Source organism: Ovis aries, chromosome 3 (assembly GCF_016772045.2).
Source record: "Ovis aries strain OAR_USU_Benz2616 breed Rambouillet chromosome 3, ARS-UI_Ramb_v3.0, whole genome shotgun sequence".
Classification (NCBI taxonomy): domain Eukaryota; kingdom Metazoa; phylum Chordata; class Mammalia; order Artiodactyla; family Bovidae; genus Ovis; species Ovis aries.
In genome coordinates, this window is record NC_056056.1 from 121390274 (window position 1) to 121408560 (window position 18287).

Genomic DNA, 18287 nt, shown 5'->3' on the forward strand with positions numbered 1-18287 from the left:
AAGTGAACTACTCAAAAATCTTAATACTTTGTCTTCTGAATGTTTTACCACTGGCACTACCTGGGAAGCCCTATCTTCTGTGTGTTTTAAATAAATCCTAAAAATTATGCATCATCATGGCATGACTGAAAATAGATACACTTTAATTTATGTTTCTATTCTGTAATGTCTCAACTAACGAAAACTGTGATAGCTACTAATTTTATATTTATTCAGAGATACCTTGCTAAGTCGAGGTAGAAGACATAGGGTCTAGGATTTCCTTTAAGCATATAGTAATAAAAAATATACCTAGAAAGATAGATAAAGCAAATATAGCAAATCATGGAAATTGTTTGATCAGTAGATGATGGTATAAGGAAATTTGTTTTAACATCCAATTTTTTTAATAATTGAAATTCCTATAGCAAAACATTAAAAAAGGGATAACCATTAAATGTTTAAAAATCGATATTATTTCAAAAATGTTTATGGATTAGTATTTTAATAGAAATAAAATATACTTTCAATATAAAACAAGACCAGTTTTAATTGGGTTCATTTCTTTGTAACAGTCCCAGCTTCACTGTTTTTGAAAGGAAGAATAGAAATTCCGCTAAAGTAAATAACAACTCCATAGATCTTACCTGTTAAGTAGTAGCATCATTACTTTAGGAAGGATATGCCTAGGAAGAAAGATAGTTAGGGCATTTTTGCCCTTTAAATTAACATGTACTTCAGAATCAGAAAGAAGGAATCTATCTCAACCTGCTCTGTGATGTATGAAAGGTGAATGTTACTATCAAGAATGGCATATAAGTATACACTGTATTTATTGACTTTTGTACTATAGTAGTGATAGAAATAAAATGGAACATTGCCAAATATGCTTTCTGATATGACATGCATTTTTGTTTTCTTTTCTCAGTATGAAATGTGTTTAGTTTACTTGCTTCTTTTTAAACCTCAAGTGCATTCGGAAGCATGTCATTAATTTCACTGAATGGTCTTTATGTGTGCGGATTATATTCTAGTGACTAATAGTTACTTTAAGGCTTTTTTTTTTTTTTTTAAGAATGGGCTTGGCAAAAATGTAAGTAGCAGAAAATTATTTTCCCTAATGTTTATTTCTGCCTGTTTTGTTTAATGGGAAAAGAGTGAGGCAAAGATGATTTAATCATTTCCGGCCACATTGAACACCATGTTATCTTTAACTGCTGCTCTGGCCTCACCCACCTCCTAGTCACACATTCAGTATTTTCTGGGTGGTTAGAAGCCAGGCAGCTTCCAAGTTAGCTACCTGACTAACCACCGCTTCCCACTGGAGGGCGCGTTTTTAACCAGGTGTTCCTAGATACAATTCACAGAGTGTAAGATGCACCCTTTCTGAATATAATTTGATAAATGTCAATATATTTACAATTACCCAACAGAAATATAATTTTAATCTAATAAGTATCACCACAATCTAATTTTAAAACATGAGAAAAGCTGTTTTCCCTTAAAAAATTCAAACAAAATTAATTGAATATCTTACCCCCCCCAAAAGTGAGGGAGATCAGAATTAAATTTTACTGTAGATTGAATGATTCTATATGGAACACTTTCTCAATAGTGGAATAGTTGCATGCTGGCACTGGAATAATTTCATTGGCTTTGTTGGAATTAGATGATAGTATTATTTGAGTTTTTTCTATAATATAAAATATTTTATAAAACATCTGATTTTGTAAAAAAAAAAATGTAAAACTACGTATCTACTTTTCAATATTGCCTATGTGGGGTTTGTATGATTCATCTTATAAATTTTACTAAAATGCTTTGATTATTTTTGTTGCCTGTATCTGGAGGTCACTAGCAAGACAGAGTGGATGGTAGTTATATCCTATTGGTCTGGGATTTAAAATATGCTTAAATTTAGGGAATATTTAACATGAAATGTCATTATATTAAATGACATGAGGTAAATAATTATATCCTATTAACAGACCATGTTTTATGAAATGTCCTTATATTTTGCTTTGTTCATGAGTCATTGGCAATTTTTGTCTAGCTGCCAGATTTAGACCCTTGACTCAGACCTAAAGGTTGAAGAATTTTTAACCACATCTGTTCTGAAAATAACTATGTGTCAGATACTAGTTAGTTTTTCCTATGATATGAAACTAAGAGCCTGAGCATTTTATAGATTCAACATTGATTTGCTTGATTTATTTGCTTATTTTTATTTATATTAATATCATGTCCAGTACCTGTCTTGGTTTATTCTATATCACCTATGATTTCTACTTAGGTTTCAATATCTGATCTTGCCTTAAAATTTGAAAAACTTTCTTAATTATTGCCTTAAATATTTCCCACCATGTTTCCTTTTTTGTTTGTTTCGAATGTTCAATTTGGAGCCTGATAACACTCTAGTGTAAAAAGAGGCATAGCTTGATAGTGGCTCAGAGGGTAAACACCCCACCTGCCAACGCAGAAAATACAGGAGACCCAGGTTTGATCCTTCGATTGGAAAGATTCCCTGGAGGAGGGCATGGCAGCCCACTCCAGTATGCTTGCCTCGAGAATCCCATAGACAGAGAAGCCTGGTGGGCTACAGTCCACGGGGTCACAAAGTGTTGAACATGACTGAACAATTAACACTTTCAACCTTTCACTTTCACAGGTGTAGATTCTATAGATAGTCAAACACAGTTTAAATCATGATTACTCCTTTTATTGACTGTGTGCCTGGGGACATTATTTAACTTCCCTGTGTAGCATTATTTTTCATTTGTAAAATTAAATACTAACAGTTTCTAGTTGTTGAGAATTACATGAGGTTCAACTTGGGAAATGCTTGAAGTACACATTATATATACATAGTGGGTGCTCAAAACTTGTAATCTTTGGCAACAGTTACTTTTAAAGGATAAGTGTGGGGCTTCTTTTGTTTTATTTGCAATTAGTAATATTCCATTACATTTCTTACTAGGTACTATACTATGAGTTCAACTTAAATTCTCTGATTCAGTCTTCCCAGAAGCTCTTATATGTTATGACTATCAATATTTTAGAGAGGAAACTGGTTTTGAGAGTTTGATAAGTAACTTGCCCAAGATCACACAAAGAGTATATGCCTAAAGGGAAATGGACATTTGTCTTTATCAAAACAAAGCTAGCAAAAATCAAACAAAATGAAAACATTAAGGAACACAGATTCTTGGGTTATCCTGTAATGTATACAAGTTTAGAATCAAAATATTTAAGAAAAAATTTAAAAACTGACCAAAACTCTGGGAAAAAATAATTTTTTTAAATTCCTTTCTAAGGGAATGGCTACCCACTCCAGTATTCTGGCCTGGAGAATTCCATGGACTGTATAGTCCATGGGGTTGCAAATAGTTGGACACGATGACATAACTTTCACTTTCACTATAGCTTGCATTAACATAAATTAAGAAACAGTTTAGTGTCAAAATGGTGATAAATATGTTTTTTGACCTGTAATTAGCTGCTATCTCATCTAGTTTCATTATGATTACCTAACATTATTAAGTACCAAATCTTTTAGATTCTAGGAGTATTTTCAAGCACCTATTCTAATTTTCATATAGATGAGAACCTCTCCATACAGACCAAAAGTAAACACTATATTTTTGTTTGATTTATCCCTCTTTTTCCAGTCATAACTGACATTTTAATTTTATTTTAATCATATTGAATACATTAAATTACTGCTCTAATTTGCTAAAACTTAAATTTGCTACTCCTGAAGCCAATGCCAAATTTGGACTTCCAGTTTTGGCCAAGAAAGGAAGCTAGTCAAGCAAGGGAGGAAAAAAAAAAAATTGGATCTGGCCCAACAGCCTTCAAAAAGAGGCAGGTTCAGTCTTAGTTCCTCCAATCCCTAGAACAATTTCACTTCACTTTAAAGTCAGACTTTCATAATTCCCAGTTTGATGCTGTCATCACTAACATACTTTCTATTTTTCTTTAAAACTGAAGATTCACACATACCATATGTCTTTATATATCATAGAAGTTCAAATATTTTTGTATTAAATTTTTGAGTATTGAAATCATTAAAAGACTTTAATGTCTATAATTTTTACTCCAGAGCATTTCTAATCAAACCATGTTCTCTTACAATATTTTCTGCATGATTACAAGCATTTTCTTCTCAAGCTTTCCTCCTTTTAATACCAGTTTAGAGCACAGAGTCACATTATGTATATTGCTTATTTGTTGGTCTTGTGTTACCATAGCTGTATAGAGTATTTGCTAATAGTGCCAACACAATTAGGTATTAAGAGCTGGCAAATTAATGCCGGTAACCAAAGACTACCTGGAAGGTATGCTCCTAACAAGAGACTTGCTTATAATTAAAACTCCCTAAATATATTTTAGGCACTATCATACTATTTGGTAGTATAACGTTTGGAATCACTTCAACTTTCTACAGGAAAAAAAATGTGATTAGAGATTGCAGTCTAGTGAAGCATAAAACAAGCTGCAGTTTTAAAAAAATATTTGTCTGTAGATAAGTGGAATTTTGGGGAATGGCAATCCATGACCAGAGAGAAGCTGATTAAACTTCCTAGGCTTTCCTGGTGGCTCAGACAGTAAAGAATCTGCCTACAATGCAGAAGACTCAGGCTTAATCTCTGGATTGAGATCTCCTGGAGAAGGGAATGGCTACCCACTCCAGTAATCTGGCCTGGAGAATTCCATGGACAGGGGAGCCTGGTAACCTATAGTCCATGGGGTTGCAAACAGCTGGACATGACTGAGGGACTAACACTTTTTTTCACTATCACAATATACCTAAGTAATTCATTTGTTACTTACATATATCCTATATAAGTACATAATATATATATAACTGACACATAGGCTGTATATATATTTCACATATATGATGTGTATGTGGATAAAAATGGAAAGGGATTTCAGAATTTTTAGAGTTCTTTGAAAGGAACCCTGATATATAGGCTGTTGTATATTATTAGTTTATTTTTTATTTAAAAATACAAGAGGATTTCCACTTCTGGTAATAGAGGACTATTTAATTCAAACCACCTCTCCTTCTGAGAACAGCTTTAAAAGCTGGAAAATATAGTTTTAAAAAATACTAGTTGAAGTCATTCAAGAACTAACAAGTAAGTTAAGACTTATACGTCAGGAAGGACATCTCAAGAACTGAGAAACTGAGCAAAACTTTTGATAATGTCACTGCTCTTGGTGAACTGAGACTTTTCTGCTAACCTGTTGCCAGAAACAAATATAAACCATGTCCCAAAACAGATAACATCATCTCAAGCTTTGAATTATCTCTACATTTTTTTTCCTGTATAATTTTTGGCACACGCTAAAGGGGAAAAAAGAAGGCATAGAAGGAGAATGAAATATCACTGAACACCATGAGAAACAATAAACAACAGAAATTGAGCTAAGGAGATTTCAGATAATGAAGGCTTTAAAATGAAGACACATCATAATTTTGGGGGTATAGGATAAAAAATTTAGAATTTCAGTGTACATGTTAAAGCTGTAAAAATATCTGAATGGCAAGTCGATAACTTAAAAGTAGCATAACTGAAATAAAGAACTCAGTGTGTGGGTTTAACCACAGATTAATCAAAACTTTAAGAGAGAATTACTGGAAGGACAATAGCTATGAAAAAAATATTAAAGTTGAAGCACAACATAAAAAAAGAATGGAAAATACAGAAAAAAGAGACGTGAGATGCAGCAAAAATATCTAACACACATGTAATTAAGTTCAAGAAAAAGGTGAGAGAGAATGATATAGAAATAATATCTGAAGAGTTAGTATTTGAGGATTTACTAAGGTGAGGTAAAACCTCAATTTATGGATTCAAAAAATTCCATAAACTACAAAGAAAACATATACAAGGAAAACCCTACTGTAGCACACTACAGTAAAAGCACTAAAAAGCCAAAGATAAAGAGAAAAAAAAATTCAGATCCATTAAAAAAAAAAGCTTATTACACATGAAAAGATGCTCAACATCACTCATTATCAGAGAAATGCAAATCAAAACCGCAATCAGGTACCATCTCATGGCTCCGATCCAAAAATCTACAAACAATAAATGCTGGAGAGGGGGCGGAGAAAAGGGAACCTTCCTACACTGTTGGTGGGAATGCAAACTAGTACAGCCACTATGGAGAACAGTGTGGAGATTGCTTAAAAACTGGAAATAGAACTGCAGTACAACCCAGCAATCCCACTGCTGGGCATACACACCAAGGAAACCAGAATTGAAAGACATGGATACCCCAATGTTCATCGAAGCACTCTTTATAATAGCCAGGACATGGAAGCAACCTAGATGTCCATCGGCAGATGAATGGATAAGAAAGCTGTGGTACATATACACAATGGAGTATTACTCAGCTATTAAAAATGAATTTGAATCAGTTCTAATGAGGTGGATGAAACTGGAGCCTATTATACAGAGTGAAGTAAGTCAGAAAGAAAAACACCAATACAGTATATTAACGCATATATATGGACTTTAGAAAGATAGTAACGATGACCTTATATGAGAGACAGCAAGAGACACAGATGTAAAGAACAGACTTTTGGACTCTGTGGGAGAAGGTGAAGGTGGGATGATTTGAGGGAATAGCATTGAAATGTGTATATTACCATATGGGAAATAGATTACCAGTCCAGGTTTGATGAATAAGACAGGGTGCTCAGGGCTGGTGCGCTGGGATGACCCAAAGGGATGGGATGGGGACGGTGGTGGGAGGGGGGTTCAGGATGGGGAACACATGTACACCCATGGCTGATTCATATCAATGTATGGCAAAAACCACTACTGTAAAGTAATTAGCCTCCAATTAAAATAAATTGTTTTATTTTAAAAAAGGAAAAAAAATTTATCTTCCAAGTAGCAATAATAATGAAGCTGGTTTATTAATAGAAGTTAGGAAAGTCAGAAGACAATTATTAAATATCATATGCTCCCAAAAGTCATGGGTAGAAGCTCTAAATCTCAATCTGACTTTGGAGAAAAGGCCTTTTAAGGAGTTAATTAAGATTTAATGAGGTCAGGTGAGTGGGGCCTCAATCCAATAGAACTGATAATTTTATTAGAAGAGGAAAAGACACAAGGAGTGTATACATAGACAGAGGAAAGGTCATGTGTGGACACAGCAAGAAGGTGGCCATCTGCAAGCCAAGGAGAGAAGCCTCTGGAAGGCTCAAGTTGCCAACAACCTTGATCTGGGACTTCTAGGCTCCAAAACTGCTGCTGCTGCTGCTGCTAAGTCGCTTCAGTCGTGTCTGATTCTGTGCGACCCCATAGACAGCAGCCCACCAGGCTCCCCGGTCCCTGGGATTCTCCAGGCAAGAACACCGGAGTGGGTCACCATTTCCTTCTCCAGTGCATGAAAGTGAAAAGTGAAACTGAAGTCGCTCAGTCGTGTCTGACTCTTCACAACCCCATGGACTGCAGCCTACCAGGCTCCTCCGTCCATGAGATTTTCCAGGCGAGAGTACTGGAGTGGGTTGCCATTGCCTTCTCCAGGCTGGAAAACTGTGAGAACATGTATCTCTGTTTAAGTACTCAGACTGAGGTATCTTATTATGGCAGCCCAAGCTGACTAATATACAATGTAACGACACCTTCAAAGTGCTAAAAGAAAGTAAGCTTCACCATGAAAGTCTATACCCAACAAAACTTAAAGCAGAAGCAAGAGACACAGTTATAGAGAACAAGTATATGGATAGCAAGGGAGAAAGAAGGCAGGTGGTAGGATTTGGGAGATTGGGATTGACACTTATATACTATGTATAAAATAAGTAACTAATGCTTTCCAACCATGGTGCTGGAGAAGACTCTTGAGAGTCCCCTGGACAGCAAGGAGATCAAACAGGTCACTCCTAAAGGAAATCAACCCTGAATATTCCTCAGAAGGAGTGATGCTGAAGCTGAGGCTCCAATACTTTGTCCACATGATGTGAGGAGCTAACTCACTGGAAAAGACCCTGATGCTGGAAAAGATTGAAGGCAAGAGGAGAAGGGCACAACAGAAGATGAGATGGTTGGATGGCATCACCAACTCGTTGGACTTGAGTTTGAACAAGCTCTGAAAGTTGGTGATGGACAGGGAAGCCTGGTGTGCTGCAGTCCATGGGGTTGCAAAGAGCTGGACACGACTGAGTGACTGAACTGAACTGAGAAACTAACACATCATTGTAAAGCAACCATATTCCAGTAAAAATTAATTTAAAATAAATAAATGGAAAAAGAAAGAAAGAAAGCAGGGCACTCATGCCACCCAGCTCTCTACCTGCTGCTTTGTGCAGTCATAAGGAAAATAAGGATGATGTCTGGATTCCTGAGCCAAAACTTCAGAGACAAAATGGGGGAGGAGAGTGTCTCTGGGAGAAGCTCCTGGCACCTTTTATCTGTGTTGTCCCTTGTTCCCTAAAAGAATCCTCTCTGTCCACATGTCTGCTACGTATTTACTTGCTACCCTGGACACTTCCTGTATTTCTGGGATAGCTAATAATCCTATCAAGGTGTCAGATTAATTATTACTATATCTTAGAAAGTTCATCACTGAGGACTGCAGGTTTTTATCTAAAGAAGGCTACATGAGATAAGGAGGTAACAATGGAATTGGACTGAGAAGACTCCAGTATGATCTTGCGTAAATACTCACTGGCCGTATGCTCCATGTCTTTGTTTTCTTCTGTAAAGACTGGAAGCACAAATCATTACTTCTCATGATGTTTTGAAAATTAAATGATAATCCAAGGTCTTCCAGGTCTGAAAACCCTCACCAATATATGACCATGAAATGATTGACATCACACACTTGCTTTATCCTCCTAATAAGTTAATTTACAGTTTCTTATCAGTTTTATAGGTGCCCTCTAGATGTAAGCACACAAATGAAGATTCTTAAACATCTGAACTTTTGAACTGTGGTGTTAGAGAAGACTCTTGAGAGTCCCTTGGGCTGCAAGGAGATCTAACCAGTCCATCCTAAAGGAGATCAGTCCTGAATACTCATTGGAAGAACTGATGCTGTAGCTGAAACTCCAGTACTTTGGCCACCTGATGCGAAAAACTGACTCATTAGAAAAGACCGTGATTCTGAGAAAAATTGAAGGTGGGAGGAGAAGGGGACAACAGAGGATGAAATGGTTGGATGTCATACCGACTCAATGGACATGAATTTGAGTAAACTCTGGGAGCTGGTGACGGAGAGGGAGGCTTGGCGTGCTGCAGTCTATGGGGTCGCAAAGAGTCGGACATGACTGAGCGACTCATCTAAACTAAACTGAAACATCTGAAAGAAACTTTTAAGAAAAAGTAACAAATGCAGTCAACTTCAGGTGAAAAAAATCTTCAAAAATACCATGAATATTTTTAGAGACAAGAAAATATTGCATCCATGAAATAAGAATGAGATGCTATGATAAGAAAGAGGGAGTTCAGAGAACTAAAAAATGTCTTTGAAAATAAAAATATGGGATCAAAAATATCTTGACAAAAGATAAAGTTAGAAGATAGTGTTAAAGAAACTTCCCAGAAACTGGAGCAAAAATACAGTGACAAGAAACATGAGAGAGAACATAAAGAAAAGAGACTTAGTCCAGGAGGTCCAGCCTTAGTAATTGATAGTGGTTCCAGAAAGAACACAATGACAAATAGATGGAAGGAAGCTGTCAGATAAATCATTCCCCACAATTCCCCAAACTAAGGGAATTTCTAGTTTCTGGATCATGTTAGGAAAATGAATAAAATTAAAATCACCTTTGTAGCACATCTTAGAAGATGTCATAAAACCAGGGACAAAGGAAAGACTTTAAAAGTCCTCCAGAAAGAGAAACAGATCTTATGCAATGGATCAGTTATCTAAAAGTCACTGGACTTTCCCACATTAATCCTGAAACCTAAAGGATGATGGAATAGTATATTCAACATCATTGGGCAAAGTTATTGTTAACCCAGAAATCTATAAGTGAAAAAAAAAATAGTGAAAGTATTAGCTGCTAAGTCATGTCAGACGCTTTGCAACCCCATGGACTGTAGAGCGCTAGGCTCCTCTGTCCATGGAATTCTCCAGGCAAGAATACTGGAGTGGGTAGCTATTCCCTTCTCCAGGGGATCTTCCCAACCTGGCTCTCCCTCACTGCAGGCAGATTCTGTACCATCTGAGCCACTAGGGAAGTCCATAATTCTATAAACAGGTGAATTATTAATAAAATTAAAAATATAAAAGCATATCAAGTCTTAATGTATCTCCCTTGCAGCCTTGGTCTGGACGCTACTGGATTAACCACACCACAAAGCTGGAGAGGTAAACCATGAAAAAGAGCACATGAAACGTAGTGAGAGAAACAAAGGGATGGCGAAGAGCGATCCCAAGATGAGAGCACACACAGGGTTCAAGAGTAGATACTCTATGCTGACAGACAACATCTTTGAGGAGCAAATATTTTTTTCATTGTCTCGTCATGAACATGCTCCAACATATTCAATAGGAGATACAGTGCTCAGGAAAAGAGGTTGGGAATGACCTCTAGACATGTCTGTGGAGGCTTCCCCGGTAGCTCAGCGGTAAAGAATCTGCCTGCCAATGCAGCAGACGCTGGAAACTCAGGTTTGATCCCTGGGTCAGAAATATCCCCTGGAACAGGAAATAGCAGTGCACTCTGGTAATTCTTGCCTGGGCAACCCCATGGATAGCGGAGCCTGGCGGGCTATAGTCCATGGGGTCGCCAAGAGTTGAATACGAGTGACTGAGCATGTACATGTGGATGTGTGTGTAGAATGCTAATTCATGAATCTGCGGTAGATGCACCCTTCTAACAGAGAATTTGAACACTGACGACAGTACAAAGGAAACTAACTAGATGTAAAAAATTGGTTAACTAAATGATCAGTTACACTAGGAAGGAAATGTAATCCGTAACTGTTATGCTATTTTTTCTTTCTATTAGAAGCTGTATGTTTTGAATTCAAATCAAAAGTTAAATGAATGAAATGTAATAGGCTTCACACAACACTAAATTTACCTAACTTTAAGGAAAGAAAATGGCAACCCACTCTAGTGTTCTTGCCTGGAGAATCCCAGGGATGGGGGAGCCTGGTGGGCTCCTGTCTATGGGGTTGCACAGAGTCGGACACGACTGAAGCAACTTAGCAGCAGCAGCAGCAGCAAGGGAAGACAAAGGAGAAGAGACCTCAAAACCTGTTGAGTATAATGAGGACATTGTGACATCTGGGCACAACCCGTGGTGTCCTAACCATTCCATTTGGCACTTAGGAAATGTGTGGGCATGAGTCGAGTCAAGTCTGTGAGTGTGTAGATAAAATGAGTTAAAGCAATCCATCATCTCTGATGATCCCAGCAGATTTTACTGTTAATCATATAGTCTTCTCAGGTATATGATCAGCTAGTAACCCAGTGCATTGGCAAGTATATAGCTAGAGTTCAGTTGCATTTTATCCATATTGGTTACTTATAGCCCAGTAAACAATCTCAATAATGAGGGCTTGGTCTGGTACAGCTACATTCTCATTTATTGGATTCAGTAGAGATTAAATTCTAACAATTACTTTACTGGAGGATTAAATCCTCACACTTCCTTGCAACTATAGGAAAACCATAGAACTAGCTATTAACCCTTCCTGGGTCGCAAAGTCAGACACGACTAAGCTACTGAACTGAACTGAACTGGGCTTCCCCAACGACTCAATTCGTAACCCCAGTGGGGGGTTAAGAATCCAGAATCCGCCTACAGTGCAGAAGATACAGGAGACACAGATTCAGTCCCTGGGTTGGGAAGATCCCCTGGAGGAGGAAAATGGCAACCCACTCCAGGATTGTTGCCTGAAAAATCCCACTGATTAGAGGAGCTTGGAGGGTTACAAAGGGTCGCAGAGTCAGACATGACTGAGAAACTAACACATACAGCACCCATGGCTCATATTTAAGGCTCAGGTATAAATGATATTTACATTATCATAAATAGTTAAATATTAAATTGTGATCTAGCCAAAAAATTGTTATTTGTCTAAGAAATGGGAAAATGAAGTATATGTGTTTATGGCAGACATGTTATAAAAGGACTAAATCTTTCTCTTTTCTCTTGTGAGGCCAAAAGGTAATATACAGAAATTTCAAAAATGAAAACATCAAGATATATGCAGGCCAGCAGTGGAATAAAAGACCAATGTGATTGAATATAATTGCCTTTAGGTATAAATTGAGAATGGAACTCAGACTTATTTCCTTGTCTTTCCTATTTAACCTAGCAACACATCTTTATTGAATATCTATCACGTGCTTGGCATTGTGTAAGGAGGTGAGGATACAGTGGTGAATGAAATAAACACAGGCCATAAGTAATGGGGTTCACTGTCTGACAGAAGCAGGGAAGAGGGTGACTGACATTTATTAACATTCATGTAAGTGTATAAGTGCCAACAAAGGTCCGAGTAGTCAAGGCTGTTGTTTTTCCAGTGGTCATGTATGGATGTGAGAGTCGGACTATAAAGAAAGCTGAGCACCATAGGTTTTGAACTATGGTGTTGAAGACTCTTGAGAGTCCTTTGGACTGCAAGGAGATCCAATCAGTACATCCTGAGGGAAATCAGTCCTGAATATTCATTGGAAGGACTGATGCTGAACCTGAAACTCCAATACTTTGGCCACCTGATACGAAGAACTGACTCATTGTAAAAGACCCTGATTCTGGGAAAGATTGAAGGTGGGAGGAGAAGGGGATGATAGAGGATGAGATGGTTGGATGTCATCACCGACTCAATGGACATGATTTTGAGCAAACTCTGGGAGCTGGTGATGGACAGGGATGCCTGGCGTGCTGCAGTCCATGGGGTCACAAAGAGTCAGACACTAACTGAGTGACTGAACTGAAGTGTATAATGACACATCAGAATAAAGTTCTATTGAGGAAAAGTAGGGGAAACTCATTATGAATTTAGGGAAGAAGTGACTCTAGAACTGAATTTGAAGATTGGGTAGGAGTAACTAGACAAAGAGAGAAGTTGTGGATAAAGAGTGTTCCAGGCCAAAGTTGGGCCTAATGAAAGACTCGGAAGATAGGGTAGCCTTGGCCATTAAAGGAATTGAAAGAAGGCTGGTTTGGCCAGAGAACAAGAAGTCAGATAAAGCTGGAGAAGTTGGCAGGGGACAGAGCAACTTTATATCTTAATTTTTTGGAGGGGAGGTATTAATCTTTTTATTGGAATAGCACCACTGACTCAATGGGCATGAATCTGAGCAAACTCTGGGAGATAATGAAAGACAGGGAAGCCTGTTCAGTCCATGTGGTCACAAAGAGACGGACCCAACTTAATGACGAACAACAACTGCCGTACAGTGAAATGAATCAGATATATGTATTCCTATATCCCCTCCTTCCTGAACCTCCCTTTCACACCTACCCACAACCCACCCATCTAGGTCACCACAGAGCACTGAACTGGGTTCTCTGTGCTAAACAGCAGGTTCCCACTAGCTATCTATTTTATAGATGGTAGTGTAAACATCAGCGTAAATCAAAACTCCAGTGAGGTACACCCTCACACTGATGAGAATCGTCATCATCAAAAAATCTGCAAATAATAAATGCTGGAGAGGGGGCAGAGAAAAGAGAACCGTCTTGCACTGTTGGTGGGAGTATAAATTGACACAGTCACTGTGGAGGACAGAGAAGTTTTAATTTGTCCTTATTAGCCCATGTCAAGGATTTGGCTTTCTGTATTCCAAGAACAATAGTCATTATAAGCAGACGATGAAATGGTGAGATGTGTTCTTCAAGTAATGATTATGAAACATGTGGTATGGAGAGCAGATAGAAAGGAAACAGGAGTGAACGTGATGAGAAAAGTTAGGAGGTCAGTGCAGTAGTCCAGCATGGAGACGGTAGCCTGGAGCAGGCTGAACACGGTAGACATGAAGATGTAAGGGGAAAGTAGAGAAGCAGCAATCACAAGGTATGAGTGTGTTTTAAGTCGTGTGCCCAGTCGTGTCTGACTCTTGGCAGCCGCATGGACTGTAGCCTGCTGGCTCCTCTGCCCATGGAATTTTCCAGGTAAGATTACTGGAGTGGATTGCCATTTCCTACTTCAGGCGATCTTTCCTACCCGGGGACCAAACCCACGTCTCTTGCACCTCCTGTGTTGGCAGGCAGTGCTACCACCTGGGAAGCCTGTGTTTGAGTTATTTCTCACCTATTGAATGAAAAGAATAATACTCATCCCATAGAGCAGTTGTGAGGAGCGAAACCATTGCTTAGCCTAGCATTCAATATGTGGCAGCAATCATTTTTATTCCCTTTGACATTCCAAACTTCACTATAACTCTCTCCTTAAATAGTGGTCTCGCTCTCTTTCAAGGCTAAACTTTTCATCCTTGCTGTGGATGTTACTCTGCAGATCCTGTGATGTTCTGACGTTCAGTTGTTGTCTGCCTTGTTTCTTAATTTCTGCCTGTATTATATCTATTGTTTAAAGTCAGCCTGTGAATAAGTGTCATCTTTATTATTGAAAATGTGATGCTACCTCCTTTTCGAGCCACTACCCCATCCATCCATCTCTCTTTTTTATCAGCCTTCTTAGGCAGTCTAGTTAGTATCTTCATTTCTCACCTTCTGTTTATTGAGCATTTTTTATTCTCTTAAAAAAACATTTTTTAGCTTCTGCTTTCTTTTATTGTACTTGAGGCTGGAAGCAGAAGTAAAAATCAGGTCTTGATTTAGAAACTCAGCCTAACAAGAGGCAAACTGATAAACTGAAATTTGTAATCTCATGTACAGTCCTTTCGTAAAGCTCTGCAGAGTATATATTCTGGTCACATTCTCATCATTGTACTCAAACTACCTTCATTACAGTAATCAGTGTTAACCTCTTAATTGCTGAACTCAGGAGCCTCTTTTGCACCCTCTTTCTATTTGCCATTTATTTGGGAATTTCTCTCCTTAGAATTTTTCTCCCGTTACACACTCATTCCAGTTCTCTCCTGGTTCTCCTAGTTATCTTACTGCTCCTCTTTATTTGTCTTCTCTGCCTATTTCTGTTCCTAAAAGAGAAGCATCCCTTAAAGTTTTGTGTGTGTCTGATATTCTATGTTCAATCCACAGATTTATTTACAAAGACAACAGAAATTTGCTTGGCCAGACATTATAGGAGGTGAGGGGATACAAAGATGAGTAGACATAATTTTGCTTTTAAAAAACTAGCCTCGAGTCCAGTTGATGAGACATATAAATAGGCAAAAGAAAACATCATGGAGGTACAGATCAGACCTGTTCCCAAGATGTGAAAAGATCAAGAGTATAACACCTAATTCTCTCATATAACTTATGTTTACAGGCAGTGACAACTAAATATCCACCTCCATCCTTCACCCTTTGATTTTATCCCGGGCACTTGAAACCCAGTATGTCTGATATGATGTGTATATGTACATTCCACTCCACCCACCTATTTGATCCTTTTTGCTGTCTCTGTTAGGAGCATCAGCCGTCATCCACTCGCTTAACCTAGATAAATGAGAATCATTCTTAATTCTGTTCACTTTTGCATTTGTTAAGTGTAGGCACTACCCCCGCATCAGCCATGGCCTGCAGTGTCTCTTGCCCTGAAATATTGTCACGGTCACCTTTTTAATATTCACACATCTCTTCATGTTACCAATGCTATCTTCTGTACTTGCACAGCAATGACTTTCTAAACTGTGATTCTTCCCACAGCACACCGCTGTTTAAGCTTCACAGTGTCTTTCTGTTTCCCCTAGTACAAATTCCAAGGTCTTAAACGTACAATACCCTTTACATACTGTTCCCAGCATACCTTTCCACCTTGTATCATTTCTCCCCCCAATACTCTGTAACGATATTGAACTACTTCAGTATATCCCCAACTATAATAGAGTGCTTGTTCTTTCCAAAAAATGCCCTGCTCCTCATATTTGCATGCCACTTTCTTTATCTTTAATGCTTTTCCTCACCTTTCTAGTTTCAGACGTTTACTTATCCTTCATGACCCAGATAAATAAATGTCATTTCATCTGTAAGGCATTCCTAGTAACACCAAGCTTCCCGCAGGCCTCTGTCATGACTGCTAAATACTCTCCTATAGCTATATGTTTTTGTCTATTTCCTGCACTGACTATAAATCTTTTTAAAGTCAGGGATCAAGTTTTAGTCATATTTCTGTTTCCTCCCATCTCCAGAACCTAGCAACATTATTAGATTCATCTATACTAGGCATTCAGTAAGTATTTGTTGAATTAATAAGCAGTTCTGACTCTAAAAAAGAAATAATATCTTTGGAGTCTCAGAAACACTCTTCTTGCCAATTGCTATTACTCAAAGTCAGATATTGGCCTATTCCCAAGTTAAACTTACAACTCATTTAGTGTTCACATCCAAGCTTTAGGTCCCACTGTCTCAGCCACCCCTTAGATCTACTTAGCACACTTTGGAATTCATTTAATCATTTCCTACTTAAGCTCCACCAGCTGTGAAGTTTTGGATTTTGAAAATTTCCTCGTTATAAATAGCATCTTTTCATTTTATGGTTTCATAGTTTTTGAAACATTTTCTAGAAGAGATGGGTAATAAAGTCACTATTTGTTTTTGTGTTTAAAGAAAAATAATGATTTCCATATTCCATTGATATTTTATAGCAACTTAATAAAACTGTGGGATCCCATGTGTTTTCCCCAAAGCTTCATTATCTTCCATAAGACTTTTTCAAATCATTATTTTAGTTTAAAAACAATACTCAACCTAACAGTTAAGAGAACGAGCTATGGAGCCAGACTATCTAGGTTTAAATTCCAACTCTGCCCCTTGCTGCAGGTATGACTCTATCACACCCTCAGTCTTTCAGTGTCTGTTTCCTCATTTATGAAATTGGTATAATAAGGTAAATAATGCAGAGTTCACAGAGTTGAGTAAATAAATCAGTACATATAAAATGCTGGGAATAGTATCTAATACATAGTAAGCTCAATACACGTTAGTTATTTCTATTATCAGGAGCAGTAGTCATTTACAATGAAATCTGTATAAATTAGAATTTGATTATAGTAACTCCATACACTTTGAAACATTATATTTTAAAATATGGTATATGTGTATTGGGAAAATTTATTATTCTACTTAGCTGATCATTTTTCCATAGAGAGGGATTTTTCAGGTGAAGGTAAATGCATTTACCTGAATAGACAAGACACAGATTCTGGTCAATAATTCATTCTACTCTAAATTTTAGCTGGACAACTTTGATAGGCAGCTTTAATCCAGAATTTTTAACATCATGTCAGTCAATCAATCAGTCACACTTCTGGCATTAACCTACCACCCCCAATGTATACGCTATCCCTTGTCATTTCTTTTCTTCATTCTGTAGAAGGTCTTGAACTTGGGTAGCCCATTGAAGCATGAATTAAAGAAGAAACTGATATCTTTAAACATTCCAGTAATAATCTAATTATAAAAATTAACTTAGTTTTATCCTCCGCTTAGAGAGAAAATATTCTCAGATATTGATATATATTTTGTAAAGATAAAGTTTATTTTGCAACTTTATTCAAAAAGAATAAAAATACTAATATGGAGCATGAATTAATTTCCTATAATTCTTGTGATCCTAAGATTTGTCATTTTGACAATTTTGCAGTGTTTTGTCCATGTTAGATGGAAATAAAATTATCCCTTGAAGTTTTCTAAAATGTGTCCTATGGTTCTTTGCACCAGTAACCTTAAATTATATAAGAGATTTTCCTAAAGAGAAAAGATTATATCAATTACTATTTGTAGATTAGTTTTCTGAATTACTATCAGAAGTAATATTTGGATTTAGTCCTGAGAAATTAAAACTTATTTACCATAGAGTCAACATTTTGTCATCAGCCAGATGCTAAACTCGAAGTTTAGATAAAACTCAGTTAGCCCCCAAAATTGCTGCTTATGAATGACACGCTTATGTTGAAATGGAATTATCTGTGTTTGTGGTGCTGTAATACTTTGAAGCTGCTTTCTAATCTCACGCTGTGCTCATGGTCCATTCTCATGTAGGTGCATGTATACCTCTATACAAATTTCTATGTCATGAAATGAGTTCTTATTCTTGGCATGAGATGTTACATTCAAATTTATACATTTTTTTCCTTAAACTGCTTGTCTTATCAACAGTATATAGAAGCCAAGGCTTTACATTTTAAATGTCCCCTAAATTTAACTTTATGTCTTTTTCCTTTGATACGTTCTATTAATTTTAGAAGAATAAATGTTC

The 18287-nt window shown here is 37.3% G+C and overlaps 1 protein-coding gene across 4 annotated transcripts in view; it reads left to right on the top strand.

Moving 5' to 3' along the window:
• LRRIQ1 (leucine rich repeats and IQ motif containing 1) overlaps positions 1 to 18287 on the top strand; it is a 230321-nt gene that overhangs the window by 145390 nt on the left and 66644 nt on the right. The gene's annotated exons all lie outside the window — the stretch shown is intronic.